General features: G+C 46.5%; 1 protein-coding gene across 4 annotated transcripts in view; it reads left to right on the forward strand.

Annotated features, from left to right (window-relative positions):
* Positions 1 to 463: 463 nt before the first annotated feature.
* Positions 464 to 20,641, forward strand: part of MGAT5 (alpha-1,6-mannosylglycoprotein 6-beta-N-acetylglucosaminyltransferase) — a 362,412-nt gene continuing 342,234 nt past the window's right edge. For all 4 annotated transcript variants that reach the window (XM_037017057.2, XM_037017059.2, XM_037017058.2 and 1 more), the window contains exon 1: positions 464 to 870. The gene's annotated coding sequence lies outside the window, so the exon portion shown is untranslated. The remainder of the gene's footprint in view (positions 871 to 20,641) is intronic.

The following is a 20,641-nucleotide window of genomic DNA, read 5'->3' on the forward strand; positions in this document are numbered from 1 at the left end:
TAAAGAAGCTGAATTCAAATGATTAAATAAATGGCTTGCCCAGGTCACAAAAACCAAGCAGCAGAAACTCATGCTGTTACATATAACCCATTCACTCAATGAAGGAAAAAACTGAGACTCAGGGCATTTATTAAAGTTGCCTATACCTGTAGATGGCTGAGCGCCCCCCGCCCCCGGCTCCCCTCACTGAGCTTCACTGCTTGAAGGGTGCTTGGAGTGCTTGACTGCACCACTCTGGAGGATGCATGGTCATATCAGTATTTGCACACTGCCCTTGACCTTGCTAGAATATTATTTATTGCAGCGATCAAACTGTCTACCTTGCTCCTTTCCCTCTTTGGGCTGCGGAATTGAGAGGCTGGTAGAAGTTCCCTCCGACAGAGTTGAGAGTTTGCAGACGGCCCCTGAGAGGCTGGGGCGTTCCGAATTGGCTGAGCGCTGCGCCGGGGAGGGCGGGGAGTTTGCTGTGCGTCCCTGGCCGGAATCCCTACCTCCTCGAGCCGTGAGTCCAGAAGCGGGGAGAAGTTGGAGAGGTTGGGTAGTGGGTGTTGGAAGAAATTGTGAACAGAGCCCCCCACCCTGCCCTGGTCGGCTGAGCCCCCGAGGAGCTTCTCTGTCGCGTCTGGGCCAAGTGTGGACGCGCTGTGCGCGGCCCCGCCAGGGCTGGGAGTTTGCAGATCGTCCCTGCCGCGGCCCGCTCGCGGCGGCCCTGCGGCTCCCGCGGCTGCTGCCGCGGCCCCAGGCGCGATCCAGTCCAGGTAGCCGCGCCGCAGGCTCTGGGTACCGCGACCCCGAGCCCCGCCGCGCCGTGGGCCCCGCAGAGACCGCGACGAGTGCGCGTGCCGGCCGCTGCTGCTGCCCAGCAAGGAGGTGAGAGCCATGGGGTCGGAGCAATCGCGTGGAAGCTCGCCATCCCGGCGGGAAGATGCACGCAGAGGGGAGCGCGGAGGGCGCGGGGAGCTGGGCGAGGGCGGGGACAGCCCTCACGGGGGTGGCTCAGCAGGGGGCTTTCGCCCGCCGCCTCTCCGTCGCCTACGTGGGTGCCCCGGCCGCAGCCGCTCTGCGGGACGCGCGAGTGCAGACAGGGACGCGCCTTGAGGAGCCCACCTGCCCGGGGCAGCCCCTCCCCAGGGGGAGACGGGCCTGCAGAGTCCTTGGGGAGAGGGCTTGTGGGCTTTTCAAGGGACTGTCCAGAGGAGGCTTTGGTAGCGCGGGCTTGAGGCGAACGGCGGGGTAGCAGATGGGCGCTCGAGCGCGGAGGAACCTGGGGGGTCACGCTGCACATTGGGCCGGGCTGGGGTCCCCGGGACTGGGCGAGCAAGGCGGGGTCAGCCACGGGCCAGTGGGGGGGGAGGAAGAGGGAGGCTGGCTCCTGGCCCCAGGGGAGGAGGAATGCGGCGGCACGCGCTCTGGCTCAGGGGACCCACGGAGGCCCCGGGGTGCCCCCCTCCTGTTGGGTTCGGCCGCCGGCCGCGATCCCTTGTGCGCTCCGTGAGGCTGCCTGGCCGGAGAGGCTGCGGGGAGCGCAGAGCCCACACCCGCGCACACACTCCCCAGAGCATGCTCAGTGCGGCCCGGGGAACTTCCTGCCTAGTCGCCAGCGGCCCCGGCCCGCTCCCGGCCCGCAGCTCGCAAAGTTGGGGGCGGAGGGGTTTGGGGGTGGGGGGTGCGGCGCCCGTCTGTGGCCCTTTAGATCCCCCGGCCCCTGCCTCGCCTTTGCTGGCCTCTCCGCGCTGCTTTCGCTGACCACCCGTGCGGCTGGGAACGGGGTGCGGATGTCATCCCCTCTGCCCGAGGCCAAGGTTCGAGGCCGGGTGGCCAGAGGCCTGGCGGTGCGGCCGCTTGCCGCGTGGACCGGGTGGAGATGCGGTCGCCACGCGCGCGGACCCCGCGCCGTGAGCAGACTGGGTGGAAGCGGGTGTGAGCCCGGGGACGTTCGCTCACACTCTCGCTGTCATACACGAAGCTGCGGTTCGTAGCTACCGCGCTGAAGAGGGAAGAGGTGGTGCTTGCGTTGTCCAGCTGCGTTTGGAGCGCCAACAGGGTGCTCAGAGCCTGGACGCGGAGGGAACCAGACGATGCATTGGTTTTCAGAGATGTGCTGATAGAGGTCTAGGGCCCAGTACTTCTGGTACCGGCCGCTAGGCCTGGCGCTGCGGCCCAGTTAGGGAAGGTTGGGCACTTACGGGCCTGGGGGGAAAAGCTGAGGTTTGTATGGGGTTCGAGTGGGATAGCAACAGTGTACCTGTGATCACACTCAGCTCCAAGTGTTAGGAGCAGGATCTCATTCTAAAGAGAGGCCAGTGGGAAGCTGGTGTTCTTCGCTCGTGATCATTGTCAGGACCCGAGCCGCTTGGTTGTTTTTATTCTAAGAGACACCCCTCACCCCAACCCCTCGCCCCGTATTAGCCACCGTGTCACCCACATCCTGAGCCTTGACAGAGGAGCAGAACTCCTTTGTTTTTTGATTCGAGAAAATCATGAAACAGTTTTTCATAACAGGCAAACCATCACAGATCTGCCTTAATAAATGAATTTTTACCCCCTCCCTTCCATCTTGCCTACAAATTATTTTTTGTTGCTATTGTTCAGGGATAAATTAAGTATCCTTAAATTTGATACTGTTAGGATTAGAGCAAAGCTCCTCTTTCTGGGGGCCTTTTTATTTTTCTTCAGTTACCAACTTGATGTTCACATAGTGAACTTGAAGTGGAGAGGTTCTAGAAAAACAAGGTGACAGAGGAAAGGGAAGATGCTGCCGTTTTTGCTCCTTAGGGAAGCTGCTCAAACCTGACACCTGGGTTTAGCAGAGCTGGGGGCTTGGACATAAGGTTTGGGCTTTTCCTTTGGTCTCCTTCTTTGTTCCAGCTTTTCTTCCCAGGTCTGGGACACTTGACTGGAGTGGCTGGCAGAAAGGAGTCTACAGGCCTGGTTTGGGTCTTTACAGGCTTTGCATCTGCACAAGTGGCACCACTTGGTTGTATGATGGACTGCAAGGGCTGGAGGGCTTGGGACTGCCCAGCTCTGCCTGTGATATCTGTGTGCTCCAGCTGATGCTGCAAAGCAGCTCATGGGCTGTTTAATTTTCTTAGTAGTGTGCATTTCAAGTGCTTTGTGTTTGAAGTGTGAATGCATACTCATTTTTATATATTCACACATCCGTATATATATATATATATATGTTCTTATAAAAAATCATGTGCATATGTATGGACATATGCAGTGTTCTTTGGTTGCATCTTGGAGCTGGAAGGACCTCAGGAGATCATAGGAATTCAAGTTTTCTCCCTTTCCATTCAGTTTTCTCAGTTTCAGAATAACTACACCAGCCTTCTGCCCAGCTGTCCTCAAAAAGTACTGAAATGTCAAGTCCTCAGTGATCCTAGCCCAGGGATTTGCCTTTGGTCCTTCCCCTGAGGAGTGCGGCTCCTCAGGATCTGTTCTAGATGGCACTCATTTGACATGACTTCTTCTAATGCTCTGTGTGGCTCAGTCACTGCACAGTCACCCTCAGATTGATTTTGGCAGAGGACAGGCCTGTGTCCCCTGCTGATATGTCTGGAAAACTGCAAAGAGAAGTCATGAGTAAGACTTGGGTGGGAAGTTCACATCCTCTCCTACTCTGTGGTCATCCAGGCAGGTGGTGGCTCTGCTCCTTCTCATGAGGCTTAAAGAGCTGTGGGGACTCATATTATTCCCTCCTCCTGGCTCCCAGACAGTGGTGTGGTGGTTGGGGGTGGTTTTCTATGTGACGTTCTATAGTAGGTCTCAGGAGAGCTTGTGCTGCCAGGCACTTTGTCCCTGGGGTTTTGTTATGGTGGGGGTCAGTTTGAGAAAGGGTCCTGATGTTAAGTGAACAGTTAACCGATAGTTTTGGCTGAAGGAAGGTACATGTGTCCCAGAATCTGGGTATTTAAAAAAAAAAGAGGTAACTTTATATTTGGGGAGGGTACCAGGTGGGTGACAGTTGAGAGGTTTGGGTCAGAAACTTGGGACTTGTTCGTGCAAGTTTTACTAGGCTGCCTTTAAATTTCATAATTGCTTTGAAGTATAGAGGCACTCTTAATGGCCAGAAGATGGTTATACTTTGTCATTTCTGCTTGGAATTGAGTACAGATCTCCACAACCCTGTCTTCTTAAAGATTCTAATCTAAGCCATGCCCCTGTACTGTCTTTTATCCTGTGTCAACATCAGAAAGCTGAGCACAGTTGTGACCTCTGTTCCTGCAGATGTACTCAGTGCGTGTCGACTGGGCGGGCACCATGAGCCATGTGCTGTGCTGGTGCTGGCTATAAAGATATCCTTCTTCAAAATTACCTTTTCACTTTTAATTTATCTGACCTTCGCCTTCAGTGTGTTAATGCAAACTAAGAGCTCCTGGAAGGCCGCCAGGGTGAGTCCCAGGAGCCTTAGTACTATAACCATGTTTTTAGCTGGAAGAGTTGGGACTTGAGCTGTGTTTGTCCACTTGGGCTATTTTATTTACTTACTTGATTTTTCATTGCTACAATTAAATGATCCTTCCCTGACTTTGTTACATCTGGAAGGCTGTATGTGTGCATGAGAGGGGTTGGAGGAATCACTTTATTACTTCAAAATAACCACAGCTGTCTTGCCTGAACACATAAGCTTCTGGAAAGCAAACAGGGGCCTTCCTGTTGGGGCCTTTGGTTCAGCCTCAAAAATCTGGACAGGCCAAGGGGGATAAGCTGTCATGGCTGGGTTTGGTGGGGGCAGTTCTCTCTAAACAGGCACCCCCACTGCCATGCCTGTGTTCATGCCTGCTGGACCCAGGGCTGCAGCTGGGGCAGTTACCCCAGATGGCTAAGGAGTATTTCTTCACCCCATTACCCGTGAGCTCAGGAGTCAGGTGTATCCAAATTCTTGTTACTTGAAAGAGCTAAGTACTGGTGTTTGCAATTAATTTCTTTAGAAAAAATTCAATACTTCATGGTTATCCCTCAAATAATAACAGCTTCACTTATTTGCACCCCTCTGATACTTGTGGCTGGCCCTTAAGGGAAAGTGTGCAGCCTGCACTCGCCTAAGTTCCACTCCTTAGTGTTGTAGTTTTGAGCACAGTGTAGAAGTCCTGTCATGCTGGAAAGATACTGTTCCTAAGTATTCTAAACAAAACAGTCTTCCACTGTAATAGTTTTGGATCTCTTTTGTCTCTCAGCCCACCCATAGGAGGGGTTGTGTTAGTGATCAGCATAGAGATTGTATTTTTTGCTGGAGAAATTTTGAGAACAGGTGGGTGAGAAAATAGAAACTCTGGTGATGAAAAAATCAATTTTCTATTATTGACATGATTGTGAATGATTTTTTTATATTTCCTATGCCCCTCACTACAACACTGCAGTAGGTGGTGTTGTTATTTCCGGTTTATACAGAGGGAGACCGAGACATTTGGAAGTGCTGAAACCTGACCCAGTTCACACAGCTAGCAAGTAGCAGGCTGAGGATTCGAACCCAGGCAGTCTTAAGTCTAGAGTGCATGTTAGCTAGACTATGCTTAGTTGTTCAGGCTAGCAAGCTCACCCTTCCTTTCTTAGCCAGCACCTTCCTTCCAGCCAAAGCCAAGAAGAGGCTTAGACACTATGGGGCTGGAAGGGGCCTTGGGGATCCCTCTGGATCCCTTCTCTTTCTGTCTGAGGTCATTGGAGTGCAGACAGGTAGAAGAACTTGCTGGAAGTCTCACCAACAGGCAGCAATCACAAAGCTGGGCCTCAATTGGTCCCATGGGAGCAATTGATAACCAATGATAAGCTGTGTGCCACCTTTGCTTATGGAGTTGGTCCAGGAGGAGAATATGACTGTCTTTGGCTATTTGCCCCTTCCACTCCAAGAACCCCTAGAACCCAGCTTCACCTTGGGATTTGGCTGGTGAGCATGTGGGCGTGTCCAGGTCTCTTGGACATCCCCAAATGGGAGAATCTAAGCGACTTAACATGCCTTTAAGGGAGGTGTTCCCTTCTCCATGCCGCCTTTTAAGTTTGACATTTTAAGAATATAGTCTAGCGTGGATTTTACATTTCACTCAGATTTTCTCTCTTCCTCTATGCTTCTCTGTCTCTGCCTCTCTCTCTCTGTGTCTCAGGGCTCCTGGGCCCTCTTTGAGCATTAATTTTCATTCTTTAGGAGCATGGAGTGGGCAAGGGGTGACCTGGCAGAGGCATCAGGGCTATTCCTTGACAGTTCCTTAATAAGGGTGGGTGGGGATATTCGCAGTGGTCTCTGGAATCCTACCTAGAAACATAGCTGAGGCCCTGCAGAATATTCCCTGCAGAATAAATCCCTGGGATTGTCCCATTTCCTGGAATTTTCCCATCGAGCATAGCAGTGCGCCCATTTCCTTCCATTTTATTCCTTATATATGACCCGGATTGCATCAGGTGCATCTGTGCTCTCACCTGCTCCTGATTCCGAATGTTTCTGGTTAATAAATAGTCCCTAGCTGCTTAAGGAGTTTAAAGTCTAGGCCTGGCCAGGGCCTGCACAGAATAGTTAAGTTCAGTTATGAGGCAATATGCAAATGTGACCACATTAATTCAGTCCACATGACCAACTGTGGGCCTCAGTTCTTATGTTGAAAAGTACAAGGGGGTTGAAAGAGCTCCAAAGTTGTGTTCAGTGATAATGTTGTATAAGCCTATATGTGTGGCAGAGGAGTAGAGGGAAGAAAGAAAATTCCCTTATTGAATAAAAAAGCAAACTCACATTGTTATGTGGTAGACTGTCTTGAGTAGGCAGTTGAAATGCTTACCTAGGAAGAAACCAACCCTTTATTATAACTATCTTTTGGGATGTTAATTTGTGTATGTTTAGAAATAAAAAGCCTTGGTCCCTATTTCTCAACCTAGAAATAACCTGCTTCCCTAAGTAAAGCTAGTTTGGGAAATTAAGATTCAAGGAGTGCATGACCAGGCTCACAGTGTTCTGTAGTTACAGGGCCAAGTGCCCTGGGGAAGGTGGCTAAGTATTTACACTGCCACAGGCTGGGCCAAATTCTGTTTATATGCCTCATCCCTCTTCCCTGTGAAACAACTACACTGAATACAGAGAGTTTGATACCATTCTTCCTGCAGCTGTTTTTTTTTTTAACCATCTGTTATTCTCAACTCTCTGATTGTTTTATTTACTAGTGTTCATGCCAATGAGGAGTTTTCTCTTAGGCATCTTGCTTAGGAAAGCACGGTCTCTACCTCACGCTAAATAAGATCTCTGTTTCTTTCCCTTGGGTACTTTTCCAGTATTTCTGTTTGCTGTACTTCTCTTACCCCTGTCTTGTAATTTCTCAGAGCCACCAAGGTTCAAGGCAGCACTAAGTGGGGATTTGGAAGGGAAAGGGCACCTAACTTCATCTCACTTCCCAGTGTTGTTCATCATGAGTGCCCAGTCTTACATGAGACCTTTGCAAACACAGCTTCAAGCACTCCCAAGGCCGTGGGGATTGCCTTCCCTCTTTATCAGAGCTCTTGTCTCCAGTGACCAAGAAGGGTGCATATTCCTCTCCTCTCCTTATGTGCTTTCTAATAATTATGTTTGCTGGATTTTAAGCAACATTGTTATGTAGGTGATCATTCACTGTATATTATTGAGTACATACAGATGTAATTCTCCTGGATACCTGTTATGAACTTTCTTCTATAGGTTCACCATTCCTTATTTGCTATTCTGATACCCAGTGAACTCCAGAAAGAAAAGAAGGAGTTTAGAGCTCTGGTGGGCCCAACTGGAAGCTCCATTGCCTTGCACAGGGCCTGATGCCAGAGTCACATGATCAGCGGGGCAGCCTGGCATCGTGGGTCAACTCCAGATGGGCAGGTGAGGCCTCACTGCAGTGAGCTGGCTGTCTTCATGCAGTTCTGTTCAGTGCTCTATGAAGTCCAACAAAGTGGGACTGTGTGTATGTGTGTGTGTGAGAGTGTGTGTATGTGCATGTGCACATGCATGTGTATTCACATCTACATACCACTAGGGTGTAGTTGTGGATCTGGAATAGCCATCAGTGAAATGAATTCTGTAGAAAGTTTCTGTGGAAGAACTTCATTAGTATGGTTTTTCCCTTGGAACATGTCTTGGAATTGCATGGTAATGTTTTTATTGTACCTTCATATAGACTGCAATAAAGTGTTTTCCATGATAACGAGTTGCTTATTCCATCATCATGCCTTTTCTCTAATTGCCTCTATAACCGGAATCAGATGCAACTGTCTATTTTTGGTGCCATGCCTGGGTAGTGTTCTCCAAGTTCCAGAGTTTCTTCCCAGCCCAGTGGTTTCAAAGGACACTTTTCTATTTCCTCATTGTCAGTCTTTAGTGTAAAGATTACAAGTTTACATAGTCCTTCTGTTACTGTTGTAATAAATAACCACAGACTTAGTGGCTTAAAGTAACACAAATTTGTTGTCTTATAAATCTGTAGGTCAGATGTCCAGCAGAGGTTTCATTGGCTAAGATCAGGGTATCCATTCCTTCTGGAAGTTCTAGTGTGAATCTGTTTTCTTGCCTTTCCCAGCTTCTACAGACCACCCACATTCATAGACATGTGCCTCCTTCCTCTACATCAGAACCAGCAGTGTTGAGCTGAGTCCTTGTTCCTCTGCCGGGAGGCTGGCTCTCTGGCCACAGACGGACGGGAAAGGTTCTTTGATTATTAAGAATCTATGCGATTAGGTTGGGCCCACCTGGATAATCCAGGCTAATCCTCTCATCTGAAAATCCTTAATTTAGTCACCAGTCCTCTAAGGTGACATATGGACAGGTTCTAAGGCTTAGGGCTTGAACATCTTTGCCACCATTTTCCTGCCTCTCATAGTCCTCAAAACTTTTTGTGAAGAAATGGTTTTTTACTCTTGATGTAAATAAACTCTTTTGTGAAGGAACTTTGTGGTCACAGAGATACACTGATTTCTTGGTTCCTCATCTTTTTGAATGGATTCAAATCAACTGTTTGCAAAACACACTAAGATTTGAGTTGTGCCATGGGTCAGACATTGAAATATGCACATTTACATCTTCCAGCCTCTGGGATTGTCAGGTGTCCTACTGTTACAATGAGAAAACTGAGCTGTGGCAGAAACTTGCCCAGGGTCATGCAGCCAGAAGTGGCTAAGCCAGGGTACAAAAGTGAATCTCATTGATTTCCAAAGCCTCTGCTCTTCTCACTTGGCCTTTCTGCCTTAGAAGTGATAATAAAAAAACAAAATAAGAACTGGTAATGGGAAAACTTAATGTAAAATCTCTCTGCTTCCGCCAGGGTGATGGCAAACGAGAAATACTGCGAGTGGTAGACTGACACACTCAGGACCTGATGAACAGGCCTCCCACTCTTTGCCTTGTTACTTTGTAGTCCCCTTCCTTTCCCTCCTCCACCCCTGGGCTTAGTCACATGACCTGCTTTGGCTAGTGGGATGTTAGCAAATGCTGAGTGAATGGTTATAAAAGAGCCTACATGTTTCTGATTGCCTTTTACACAGCTGGGCTTGCTCTCTCATGTCCACTCCATCTCCATTAGAACATGTCCAGGCTAGCCTGATGGAGAGACCTGAGAGACACCCGTTGGAGTGAGCCCGGTGGGGTCAGCTGAGGCCATCCTGGACCAGCCAGCCCCCAACTGAACTATCAGCTGCTTGAAATCTCCCGAGACTCTTGAAGATCAGCTAAGCCTGTCCTAGATCACCAGAACCACCTTGCTGGCCTGTAGAGTTGTGGAAATGGCTGATGCTTATTGTTTTAAGCCACCCAGTTGTGGGGAAGTTTGTTATACAGCCTTTGCTAACTGATACCTTGCTCATTTCAGATATTTGAATAGCATAAGTATTTTTAGTGTCCTTTTGAAGATTATGTTGGACCATTTATAACTAATTAATATTGTTTTTAAACATTTAATATATTTTAAAATGTTAAGATTATACTGTAGGCCCAAGACCTTGCCCATAATAGCTTACAAAAGATTTTTCTTTTTTTTCTTTTTTTTAAACATGAGAGTCCTTTAAACTGTTACCAGTTGCAGTCAGGAGCAGACTTGTTTTCCCTTCTCAAACTATTTATTATTTCCAATATGGTGGTGTTTGACCCCCCCTTCCCCCAACCTATGGTAAGAAATACATATTGACTCAGAACTCACATATACATGTACATACAGCAAAAAAGTTTGCATGTAACAGTGCTTACCTTTCTACTCATGTTTTCTATTCTATTTCATTTCCTTAAAAAATGCAAACCAGGAGTTAGCACCATGGCTGCTGTTCATTCTGTAAATAAAGTTTTACTGAAACACAGCTACTCCCATTTGTTCACGTGTTGTTTATGGATGCTTTCAAGTTCCAATGGCAGAGTTGAGTAGTTGTGAGAGATTATCTCTCTGTAGTAAAACCTGATTTTTTTACTATCAGGCTCCTGAAGAAAAAGTTTTCTGACACTTGCACTGAGTTGATTTCATAACCCATCAGTTAGTTAGACCATCCATTTAGAAGACACTTGTTCAAGTGACCTTGAGCTCTCCTGATACTCTCCTGGAAATTACACTGAACAAATCTGACGGATGTGAAAACTTAACTTTTTTCCTTTGTTATACTCAGATTTTCTCTTCTATTTACTTAGATTTAGCAATTAAGTTTTTGCTATTTAACTTGTACCTGATTGACTTATATAGCAAACTTTTCAAGCATTTCTAAAATGTTTTGTTATGAGCAATATTATGCACCCTCCCCTTTTCTAATTTAAATGAGGCCTTCTTGTGGAAACTAGCTGGAATTAAAGTGCACACAAATTCCATTGAAGTTGTAGTTATTTATTCATTAGATTCTAGCAGCACCTTTTCTGTGATGGAGACCATTAGTAGAAGAGTAGTAGAACAGTGATCTTGGCTTCTTTTAGAACACCCTTCTGGCAACTGGTCCTTATTGCCACATTGCTGATTGAAGATGATTTCTCGGCATAATTAAGTTTAGATACATTAAATCATGAACTTTGGGGGTTGGAAAGATTTTGGGAAAAAATTTCTTTTTCACTCCAACCAGTTGGGCCCTTAAAGGCCAAATTCTCCAACACCTTAATTGTCTAAGCCTGTCAAAAGAAGGACAACATTGTTGGCTAATGAGATTGAGGAGGAGGAGCTGAGGTGGAAAAGGATTCAGGGTGATCTGGATATATCTTCCTAGAATTGGAAATGCCAGGTGAAGAATGTTCACTGTCCCATTTGTTTATTTGGCAGTGAGAGCAGAGTCAAAATAAATGAGCTTCAACTGCACTGTGAAGAGCTTAGGTCCAATCTGAGGAATGTCTCCCAAATATGGTAGGTCTTTAGCATTATAATAGGTTCTCTTGGGCATTTTTGATGTTAGCTGCCTCCCTTGGTTCAGGCAGGGGACCATCCCACAAGTGGTTGGATGTGTGTCAATAATAAAGACTCTTTTGGGTGCTAGCAACAGGAGCCTGATAGAGTTTACCTCTGCAAAGTGGAGAATTCACATTCGGCTACAGGAGCAGGAGCCACCTGCAGCCTGGGTGCCCCAGAAACTCCCGTTACCTCTTCTCTGCCTCCATCTGCTTGGCTGCTTAGTTCTTCTCCCTGCTTTGTTCTGCTTTTCTTGTCCCACAGTGAGGGCACATATTACTGGATAAGCCACCCAGCAAGACTGGTCTTTCTCTCCTAATGCAAATTCCAGTTTTCCTGGGGGGTGTCCTCTGAGTGACACAGCTTTACATCATCACCCAGAGGTAGGCAGAGCCTGGGGGCTGCAGTATGGATTTTGGCTAGCTCTTGGAGCCTTGCGGGGGCATTTTAGAAACTTGTGGGGCAGTTTTGATTGTCAGTGATTGAGGGGTGCTGCTAGCACTTACTGGGTAGGGACCAGGTGGTAACCATTTGCAATGGACAGACCAGTCTTACACTTCAAAATATATCCTGTGTCCCACTATGAGATGATCATGGACAACAAAATCTGTTTATTCCCTGACCTAGAGACCTAACCTACATGTAAATAAAGAATATTTTGCATGTTTTAAGTACACATTGACTTTCCCAGTTGATGAGGAAAGACTGTATCTTGTTTTGTTGGGAAATTTACCAAGAGGTGTTTGCTATCTTAGCAAAATCATTCATACCACCTATGGCATCTCCACATTAGTAACTGACACGTTTTTTGAATTTACATTGAAGTACAACATCTAAGACCCCATCATGATTTGTAGATTGGTCTTGCACACCCAACTAATTTCATATTGACATATTCTTAACACTAACCATTTAAAAAATAACCAACAGTGGCCCATGCATGGGGTGCAACTGACTGAAAAAAAAAAAGGAGAGAGCACAGATGTTTGCCCCATACTGCTCTTCTCCATTGGTGGTGAACTCTTCATTGTGCAGACCCTCCTCCTTCCCATATGTGTGGTTTATGGCTCCTGCTGGGCCAGGGCTCACTTGTGGTGTCCTCCTCATTCTGGAAAAGCCGAAGGGGTACGGGTTGCAATCAGATTATCATGTGAATTTCCTTTGAGCAACTGCAGCCCACTTTGCAGGGCTTCAAGGGGATCTGTGAGCTTGCATGGGAAAATATTACACCTTGAGTTTCACTAACCTCTAACCAATATCGAGCAATTCCTTAACTGTTTCTTTTTTGGCCACAAATCACAGTAATATTAGCATGTCCATGACTTTGTCACCAGTAGTAATCCAAAATTTTCATATCACACTATATATGGCATGGATGTCTTGAAATACCAGTATTTGTTATGATATTAAAATTGTGGTAATTACACCTGCTACTAGTGTTCTTAATAAACACATGCATTATTATATCACAATTTAAAAATCATTTTGGTAACTGTATTTAAGTATAATTGACTTCCTCCTTAATCCCACATATTGCAGTTTATGCATTAAAAAGTTCCCGAGAAGGGGTCTTTTGGTCTCACCTAATCCTGAGAATGGGTCGATGGTACAGAAACCATGGAGTAGAACTGTGGAGTGCTTGCACACTGCACCCCTCACCACTGCCCTGTCTCTTCTGTTTGCCCAGAATTGTACTCTGCAGCTGTGGCCTTTCCCCAAGACTGCCAGATAGGGGTGTGGAGGGGGTATAGGCTTATCTTCAGTTGGCCTCTGTTCTTTGACAATGTTAGAGAATTGAGTGTGATCACCCTTGGCTCATTCTTTTGTCATACACGAGGAGGCAAGTTTGTCAGAACATTCCCTGGCAAGGCTGTATTGATCAGTACAAGGCCCATGATGCATTTAAAGCCAAAATGTTCTGATAATTGAATCCTAAACAGAAATGTGATTTCTGGTTCACTTTTTCAAATGGAGAAAAACCACAGACATTCTGCAGGAAAATTCCTTATATGCATACCAACTTCTGTTTACTTCTTCCTGTGCTTCAACAGTTGCATAATCACAAAGCACCTCTAAGAAGTATCCCATTGCCCAAGAAATAATGTCGCACAAATGGCTGCCAGGGGTGTTTCCCTGTTACCATATGGCTTGTGGGGGGAGGGGTATTTCCTAGAGAAGAGGATTTGGGATGGAGGTGGACAGTGCCATGGGTGTGTACTTCCTCCTGGTTGTGACCTTTCCACCGAGCGAGCCCAGCCGGGAGGGCTGTGCCTCAGCTCTTGCTGAATTTTTGGGAATGGTGTCAGCCTTTTTCTTTCTGAAAACCTCTTGGTAGGACATGGCTTTGCTACTGAGTAGCCCACTGCTCTGTTCCTTGCTGTCCTCCAGACACAGTCAGTATTATGCTGCCTTGTGCATTTTTTCCTCTCCAGCTTCTAAGTCTATATTTAGAGCATGAACATGCTAAACATTTCCTTTCTAATTCTTTAGAAGTTGAGCTTGGGGAGGGATCCTCAAGCATTCAATACTGATATCTTGGACAACCATGTTAAATAATGGTGGGAATAAAATGTTTTCATTTTCTGTTTCAAAGAACATGCTGAGGATTGGACTTGAATAGTTTCAGATTTTTAGCCTTCATTTTTTTATGGGTTTAGGAATTGATCACATTTCTCACTGAGTCAAAGCCACTCCCCTTAAGGAAGTAGGAGCAGCCCCATTAATGTGATATCTGTTACTGCTTGTGTCAGAGTAAAGAGAACATTCGTGTATTTAACAAACTTATCAATAAAGTGACAGCATCTCTGTCTTTTTGTAAAAGGGAACAGCCAAGTTCTGTTGCTTACTGAGCAGCTGATTGCTATTACAGATTCACGTGGGTACTGTTGTGTGGGTGCTAGTCAACCTGATTTTTAAAGTGAGATACCCTCAGATCCTTCTATTGAGAAACTCATATCATTAGATTGGTAAGGTCAGTTTTTTTGGCTTAAGAAAGCAGGAAATTCACCAAATTCATTGGCTGAGGGGTGCTGATTTCACTAAGTTGAAGGGTCTCTGAATAGCTCCCCCAACCCACATTCTGAGTCACATTCTCTTGGTCTGTTTCTCATAGAGGTTTGGTTTGGGATGAATTTTGATCTTCATCATATCCTTGTGGAGAGAGTAAATAAAGTCCAGAAGCTCTAGATAGATTACAGGAGTTTAAATATCTGTGAGTGATTCGTCTCCTGATCAGATGGAGGACAAAATTATTTGTGCAGCTGCTAGACACAGATAGATTGCATTACCATTTTATAGACGTCATCACAGTGAAAAGTAGAAAATACAGGTCCGTCTTCAAACTGAGAATTGAAAGGTGAGGACCTTCCAGAGTCGTGCTTTTCCACAGAAGTGGCCCTCTTCAGCATGTAGCTGGTGTACAGGGCAACACTAGGCATTCCTGAGGACCAGGCCTTGAGCACATGTCTAATTCCATGCTTATGACAACCCTGTAAATTAGAATCCCTTGTTTTCATTGAATAAACTTTGAACAGAGGTGTGGAGGTTTTGTGTATCTTGTCTGTGGTGACTCACTTAATCATAAGGTGCCCATGTAATTTATCAGCCAAACTTGACTTGAGAGTGAAAGTGCTAGCAGTGATTGTACTGGGGTAACAGATGTACATGGGGACACTTGGCCCCCCTGCGAATGACGTGCAGATCGGGGTTCTAATCCAGGTCACTGATGCCCAGGCCTCCCTGTTCTCTCTTAGCTGCATTAGATCAGGCTGCCTCATCTACAAGTGAATTGATACGGCACACTGAATAACTTTCTGAAGATGAGTTCTGCCTTACGTATGGGCCATAGAGAAATTCTTCTAAGGCTAGGTAAAAAGTTGCCTTTGGCAAGAGAAATGGCTCCTAGAGATCTTCTTTATATAAAAACAGAGGGGGCTTTGTTGGGAAGGCAGATGGTTTTCTCTTCCTAAAACCTGGCTTTCCAATTTTTTGTTAAAAGAATGGATCTGCTTTAGCATTTATAAGAAAGGTAAAGTGAAACTCATAAAATCTCATATCCAGGGTAAACATCTTCATAGCCCACGGCTGTTGTGATACAGAGTGATAGAATGAATTCTTCACCGGTAATGTGTGTACATGAAATTTACTACCCCTGTTTTTACCACTCTGCCCATTGCTGTTATTGTACAGGCCATCTTGTGTGTTATAATCATTACTAAGAGACCGCTGAGATAAAATCCCAGCATCTGAATACATTGCACCAGATACAAGTATCTGGCTTGCGACAGGCCTCTGTGAGCCTCAGACACACAGTTGTGAACACATGTAGCAGAGGTGCAGACATGAAGACAGATGATGCTCCAGCTACTTATAACTGATATTATAGCCCAACCATGAGAAGTAGTAGAGACCAATGCACAGCACTCCAGGATTGATGCTTTCACTGTGTCATGTTCTCTTGCTGCCTTCTAGGCCAGTTGAAGGGTGAAAGCATAAGTGTCCTTACACAGCAATTCTGTAAATACCATGGCCTCAAAAAGTCCTGCTGGACTGCCGTCCATCATCACGTGCCAAACAATGAGGTGCCGTTCAGCAGCCACTGCTGGAGACCTGAAGCGAGCTGGTGGGTGCGTGAGAGTTAGGTTCGATTGGGAATTTGGGGTCTGGCTTTTGGCTGAGAGCTGTCACTTGGCTTTGATTCCACACCCAGGTTTGGGGAGATCCACCTCCTGAACCTTAGAGCATCCCAGGAGGATTGAATCTCAGAGAAGGCAAGAGGGAAGTTTCTGGCAATGAAGCATCAAGCCTGTCCCCTTTGGAGTGACCAGCGCGACCAGGACAGGGACTGTGGGGGCTCAGGGATCACGCACTTGTGATTTGATTTGAACTGTTCCCTGAAGAATACAGTGGTTTCTGGTAGTTCTTCTGAAGATCTGGACTTTTCCCTGCAAATAAGAGAACCACAGATTACAAGTCAGCGAAAAGGAAAACAGGGCTGGAGGAGAGACATGAAAAGGGAAAGCAAGGGGACAAAAGAGGTGGCCTGGGTGTCAAGCAGCAGCCTCTCTGCTGTGGAAGATGAAAGACTGTGGAGGCTGCATAGCTGCTGTGTTGAGTCTTCTTAGAACAGGGCAGGAAATCTTAGCTGGGAGGTCAGGAGTTCTAGGGGCTGGCTCTTTCCCTGCATCTAACTGGCTTTGTGAGCCCCTGAGTCATCTGCATAGTAGCCAAGTTGGGTCCTGACTTCTGGCTCTATGAGTCTTTGGTGGTGAGCCACTGAACCATAGTGGTAGCGCTCACCAGTGCAGCTGAGTACTTACATGGCAGCTTGGGGGCACAGAGGTGAGTGCAACGCCCGACCCTACTTCTAGGGGGTGACCCTGTCTTCAGCCTTTCCATTGCTCCAGTCATATGAGGAGCAGCTCTTAATGAAGCGTTTATTATATGCTGGGCATTGTTATGGATACTTTCCACTGATTTACATCTATTAGCTCCTATAATTCCCCCCATAACCCTATGAGGTAGGTACAACTGTTCTAATTTTAGAGATGAGGAAACTGAGGCACAGAGAAGTGAAGAGTAATTGGTCCTGGTTTTCACAGCTAACAAGTGGTGGAGCCAGGATTTGAACTCAGGGAGCCTGCCTCCAGAGCCCACACCCTGCAGCACTGTCTGGTATTCTTATCTCTGTGGCTGGCCTGTCGGCTGCCTGAGGGCAGCAACCATGTCTGCCTTGTTAACTATTTGTATTCCTAGTGCCTGGCCCAACAAAGGAAGGCTCTTGGGGCATTGTTATTGGATGGATGGGTGGGTGGATGGATGGATGGATGGATGGATGGATGGATGGATGGAGGGAGGGAGGGAGAGATGGAGGGAGGGAGTAGATAAGCAGGTTCTTCAGGGAACTTAAGGTCTACAGGAGAAGACAGATCCGTGAACACCTAATGTGGGTCAGTGTCAGGCAGGAAGGGTGCTTAGTCCAGTCTGGGGCATCAGGGATGCCTTCCTTGGGTGGGTGATGCCTGAACTGAGCCTTGAAAGATGTGCAGAATTTGGGATAATCAGGTGGGAAAGGCGTGACGAGCAGAGGGGCCAACTAACATGGCCTCAGCTGTACTGAACACACAGGGCGAGGCAGGGGCCATTGGAGAAGCGCCGGGTCAGGAAAAGCCATCCCTGGGAAAGAGTTTGGGCTTGCTCCTGAAAACAGTAGACACCCCCTGAAAGGAGTTTGGCAGGGGAATGACATGGGCCACTTTGGATTTCGATGGGGTGTCCTGGCTCTAGTATGAAGGGTAGAAGGAAAGGAACGGGGTTGGGGCAGGGGTGAGGCAACTACAGTTGTCCCAGCAAGAGATCATGGGAACCTGCAGTGGAGAGAGGGTAAGGAGAGAGATGGCTAGAGGGGCAGGAGGTGAGGGCGACCAGTCTCTTGGGGCATGTTGTGATCAGGGTGTCCTAGGGCTCCTGGGGTGCTCTACAGGTGCTCCCACGAGAGTGCGAAGCTGGGCTGAGCCTGGTGGGGAAGGCCCAGGGTGAATGTGCATTTAGGCATTGCCTGCATCAGGTGGTGGTGAAAGCCAGGAGGGTGGGTGATATCAACCTCCCAAAACAGTGTTACTGTGGAAGAGCCAGTCCCTGGAAGCTGAGTCAAAGAGGCCCTGAAGGAATGTTTAGAGAGGGCTGGTCCTCCCAGACTACAGCGTGGCCACTGATAATCCTCACTGTAGTGAGAAGTTTTTGAGCTCTTACAGTTATGAGCACTTTGGGGACTTATACTCATTTGTTCTTGATAAAAATCTGTTAACTTTGAAAAGAAAACTGGCAGTTAATGCCAGCAAAAATGGGTTTTTCGGGAAAAGCGGAGAATTGCAATTTGCAAAAAAAACAAGCGCTTGTCGAATCATAGGCAAGTCTGGAGAAGAAAGGAGAGGACCCCTCAGCTAGAGGGGAAGGGGCAGGGCTGGGAGCGGCTGTTACAAACAGAATCCCTTGGTAGGAAAGAGGGAGATGACGTTTCTTGGCTTCTTTGGACGAGTTGTGACAATCTCATTGGCTGGACTGTTGCTGGAGGAGGAGAAAAACCCTCCTTCCCGGTTGGTAAAATAGTAGCGAAAGTGGAATCACCTTGCAACAGTACTCTCCTCCTGCTGGGTCTGCACTTGATGAGTGGCGGTCTGTGATAGCTCCCCCTGCTGGCCTCCTGCTCCATTACAGTGAGGTTTCTTTTTTTTTTTACGATAATAAAATTATTTTATTTGCTTTTTATTGAAATATAGTTGACATACAATATTAGTTTCAGGTGTACAGCACAGTGATTTAACAATGATATACTTTACAAAATGCTCACCACAATAAGTGTAATTAACCATATGTCACTATACAAAGTTATAATATTATTGACTATATTCCCTATGCTGTACTTTTCACAGCCCTATGATTTACTTATTTTATAATTGGAATTTTGTACCGCTTTGTTCCCTCTACCTATTTCACCCATCTCCTTCCCTCCTCCCCTCTAACAACCACCGGTTTATTATTTGTATTTATGAAGTCTGTTTCTGTTTTTCTTGTTTCTTCATTTGTTTTGTTTTTTCAATTTGCCATATAAGTGAAATCATATAGTATTTGTCTTTCTCTATTTGACTTATTGTATTTATTTATTTATTTATTTATTTATTTTGGTATCATTAATATACAATCACATGAACAGCATTGTGGTTACTAGGTTTCCCCATTATCAAATCCCCATCACATACCCCATTACAGTCACTGTCCATCAGCATAGTAAGATGCTATAGAATCACTACTTGTCTTCTCTGTGCTATACTACCTTCCCTGTGACCCCTCCTACATTATGTGTGCTGATCATAATGCCCCTTTTTCTCCTTATCCCTCCCTTCCCACCCATCTTCCCCAGTCCCTTTCCCTTTGGTAACTGTTATTTCATTCTTGGGTCCTGTGAGTCTGCTGCTGTTTTGTCCCTTCAGTTTTTGCTTTGTACTTATGCTCCACAGATGAGTGAAATCATTTGGTACTTGTCTTTCTCCACCTGGCTTATTTCACTGAGCATAATATCCTCTAGCTCCATCCATGTTGTTGCAAATGGTAGGATTTGTTTTCTTGTTATGGCTGAATAATATTCCATTGTGTATATGTACCACATCTTCTTGATCCATTCATCTACTGATGGATACCTAGGTTGCTTCCATTTGTTGGCTGTTGTAAATACTGCTGTGATAAACATAAGTGAGGTTACTTTTTATTAATTGTCACAAACCCTGTGAGGTGTTACTCTGACCCCCATTGCACAGATAAGGAAAGTGAGGCACAGAGGTTAAGTCACAATTCCCTAAAGTCACATGCATCACATGACCAGAGGACCTGGTATATCAGGCCCCCAAAGTTTTTATTGCCTTTGTCAATATGCAAATCTCTGAGGACCGTTGGCACATCCCACCAAATCATTTCATTTGGGGGCTGACAAGGGGAGGAGGGTGTTGAAGCTGTCTTGAGGGCATGAGGCAGTAGGCTCAAGGTGGGTGTTTGCTTTGCTTTTTAAAGGATGAGAGGGAGCCAGCTCAGGAGATTTTGAGGATAATAGGCTGCAGAGACCCAGGGTTTCAGGACATATGCACCAGGTGATGGAGCAGAAGGATGGATAGGAGAGGAGGTCTTGTAGGAGGTGGCAGAGGCTGGAGGGAAGAAATCGGGAGCAGCAGAGCTGTTGCCAGAACTGGAGGGGTGTTGTGTGATTCCATTGAGAGGAAATAGTCAGAAAAAGTAAATCCACAGAGACAGAAAGCCGGTTAGTGATTGCCAGGGCCTGGGAGTGGGGGAGAATGGGGAGGACTGCTTAATGGACCCAGTGTTTCTTTTTGGGGTGATAAAAGTGTTTTGGAACTAGGCAGTGCTGATGGTTGTACAATACTGTGAATGTCCTAAATGCCTGAACTGCATATTTTTAAAGGTTCTTTATATGAATTTTACCTCAAAAAAAAATTGGGCGGAAAAGTAGAAAGGAAACAAAGTGGGTCACATCCAGCGACAAGGATTTTCTGACCCCTGCTTGCCCCCTATTACATTAACAGCCTTACTTTCATCATTTCCCCACGCCTGACATTGTTTTGTTGACTAACAGGTAGGCATCTGTCTGTCTAGTCCTGGACCAGCACCTGGTGCATAGTGGGTGCTCAGGAGATGTTGGAATGCAGGAAAGAGTGGCCGAGTGGGTGGGTGAGGCAGAAATAGAGTGTGGTGGGGTGCTGGTGTGGAATGGTTGGCTGAGGATAAAGGGA

This window comes from Manis javanica, chromosome 7, assembly GCF_040802235.1.
Source record: "Manis javanica isolate MJ-LG chromosome 7, MJ_LKY, whole genome shotgun sequence".
In the NCBI taxonomy this organism is placed as follows: domain Eukaryota; kingdom Metazoa; phylum Chordata; class Mammalia; order Pholidota; family Manidae; genus Manis; species Manis javanica.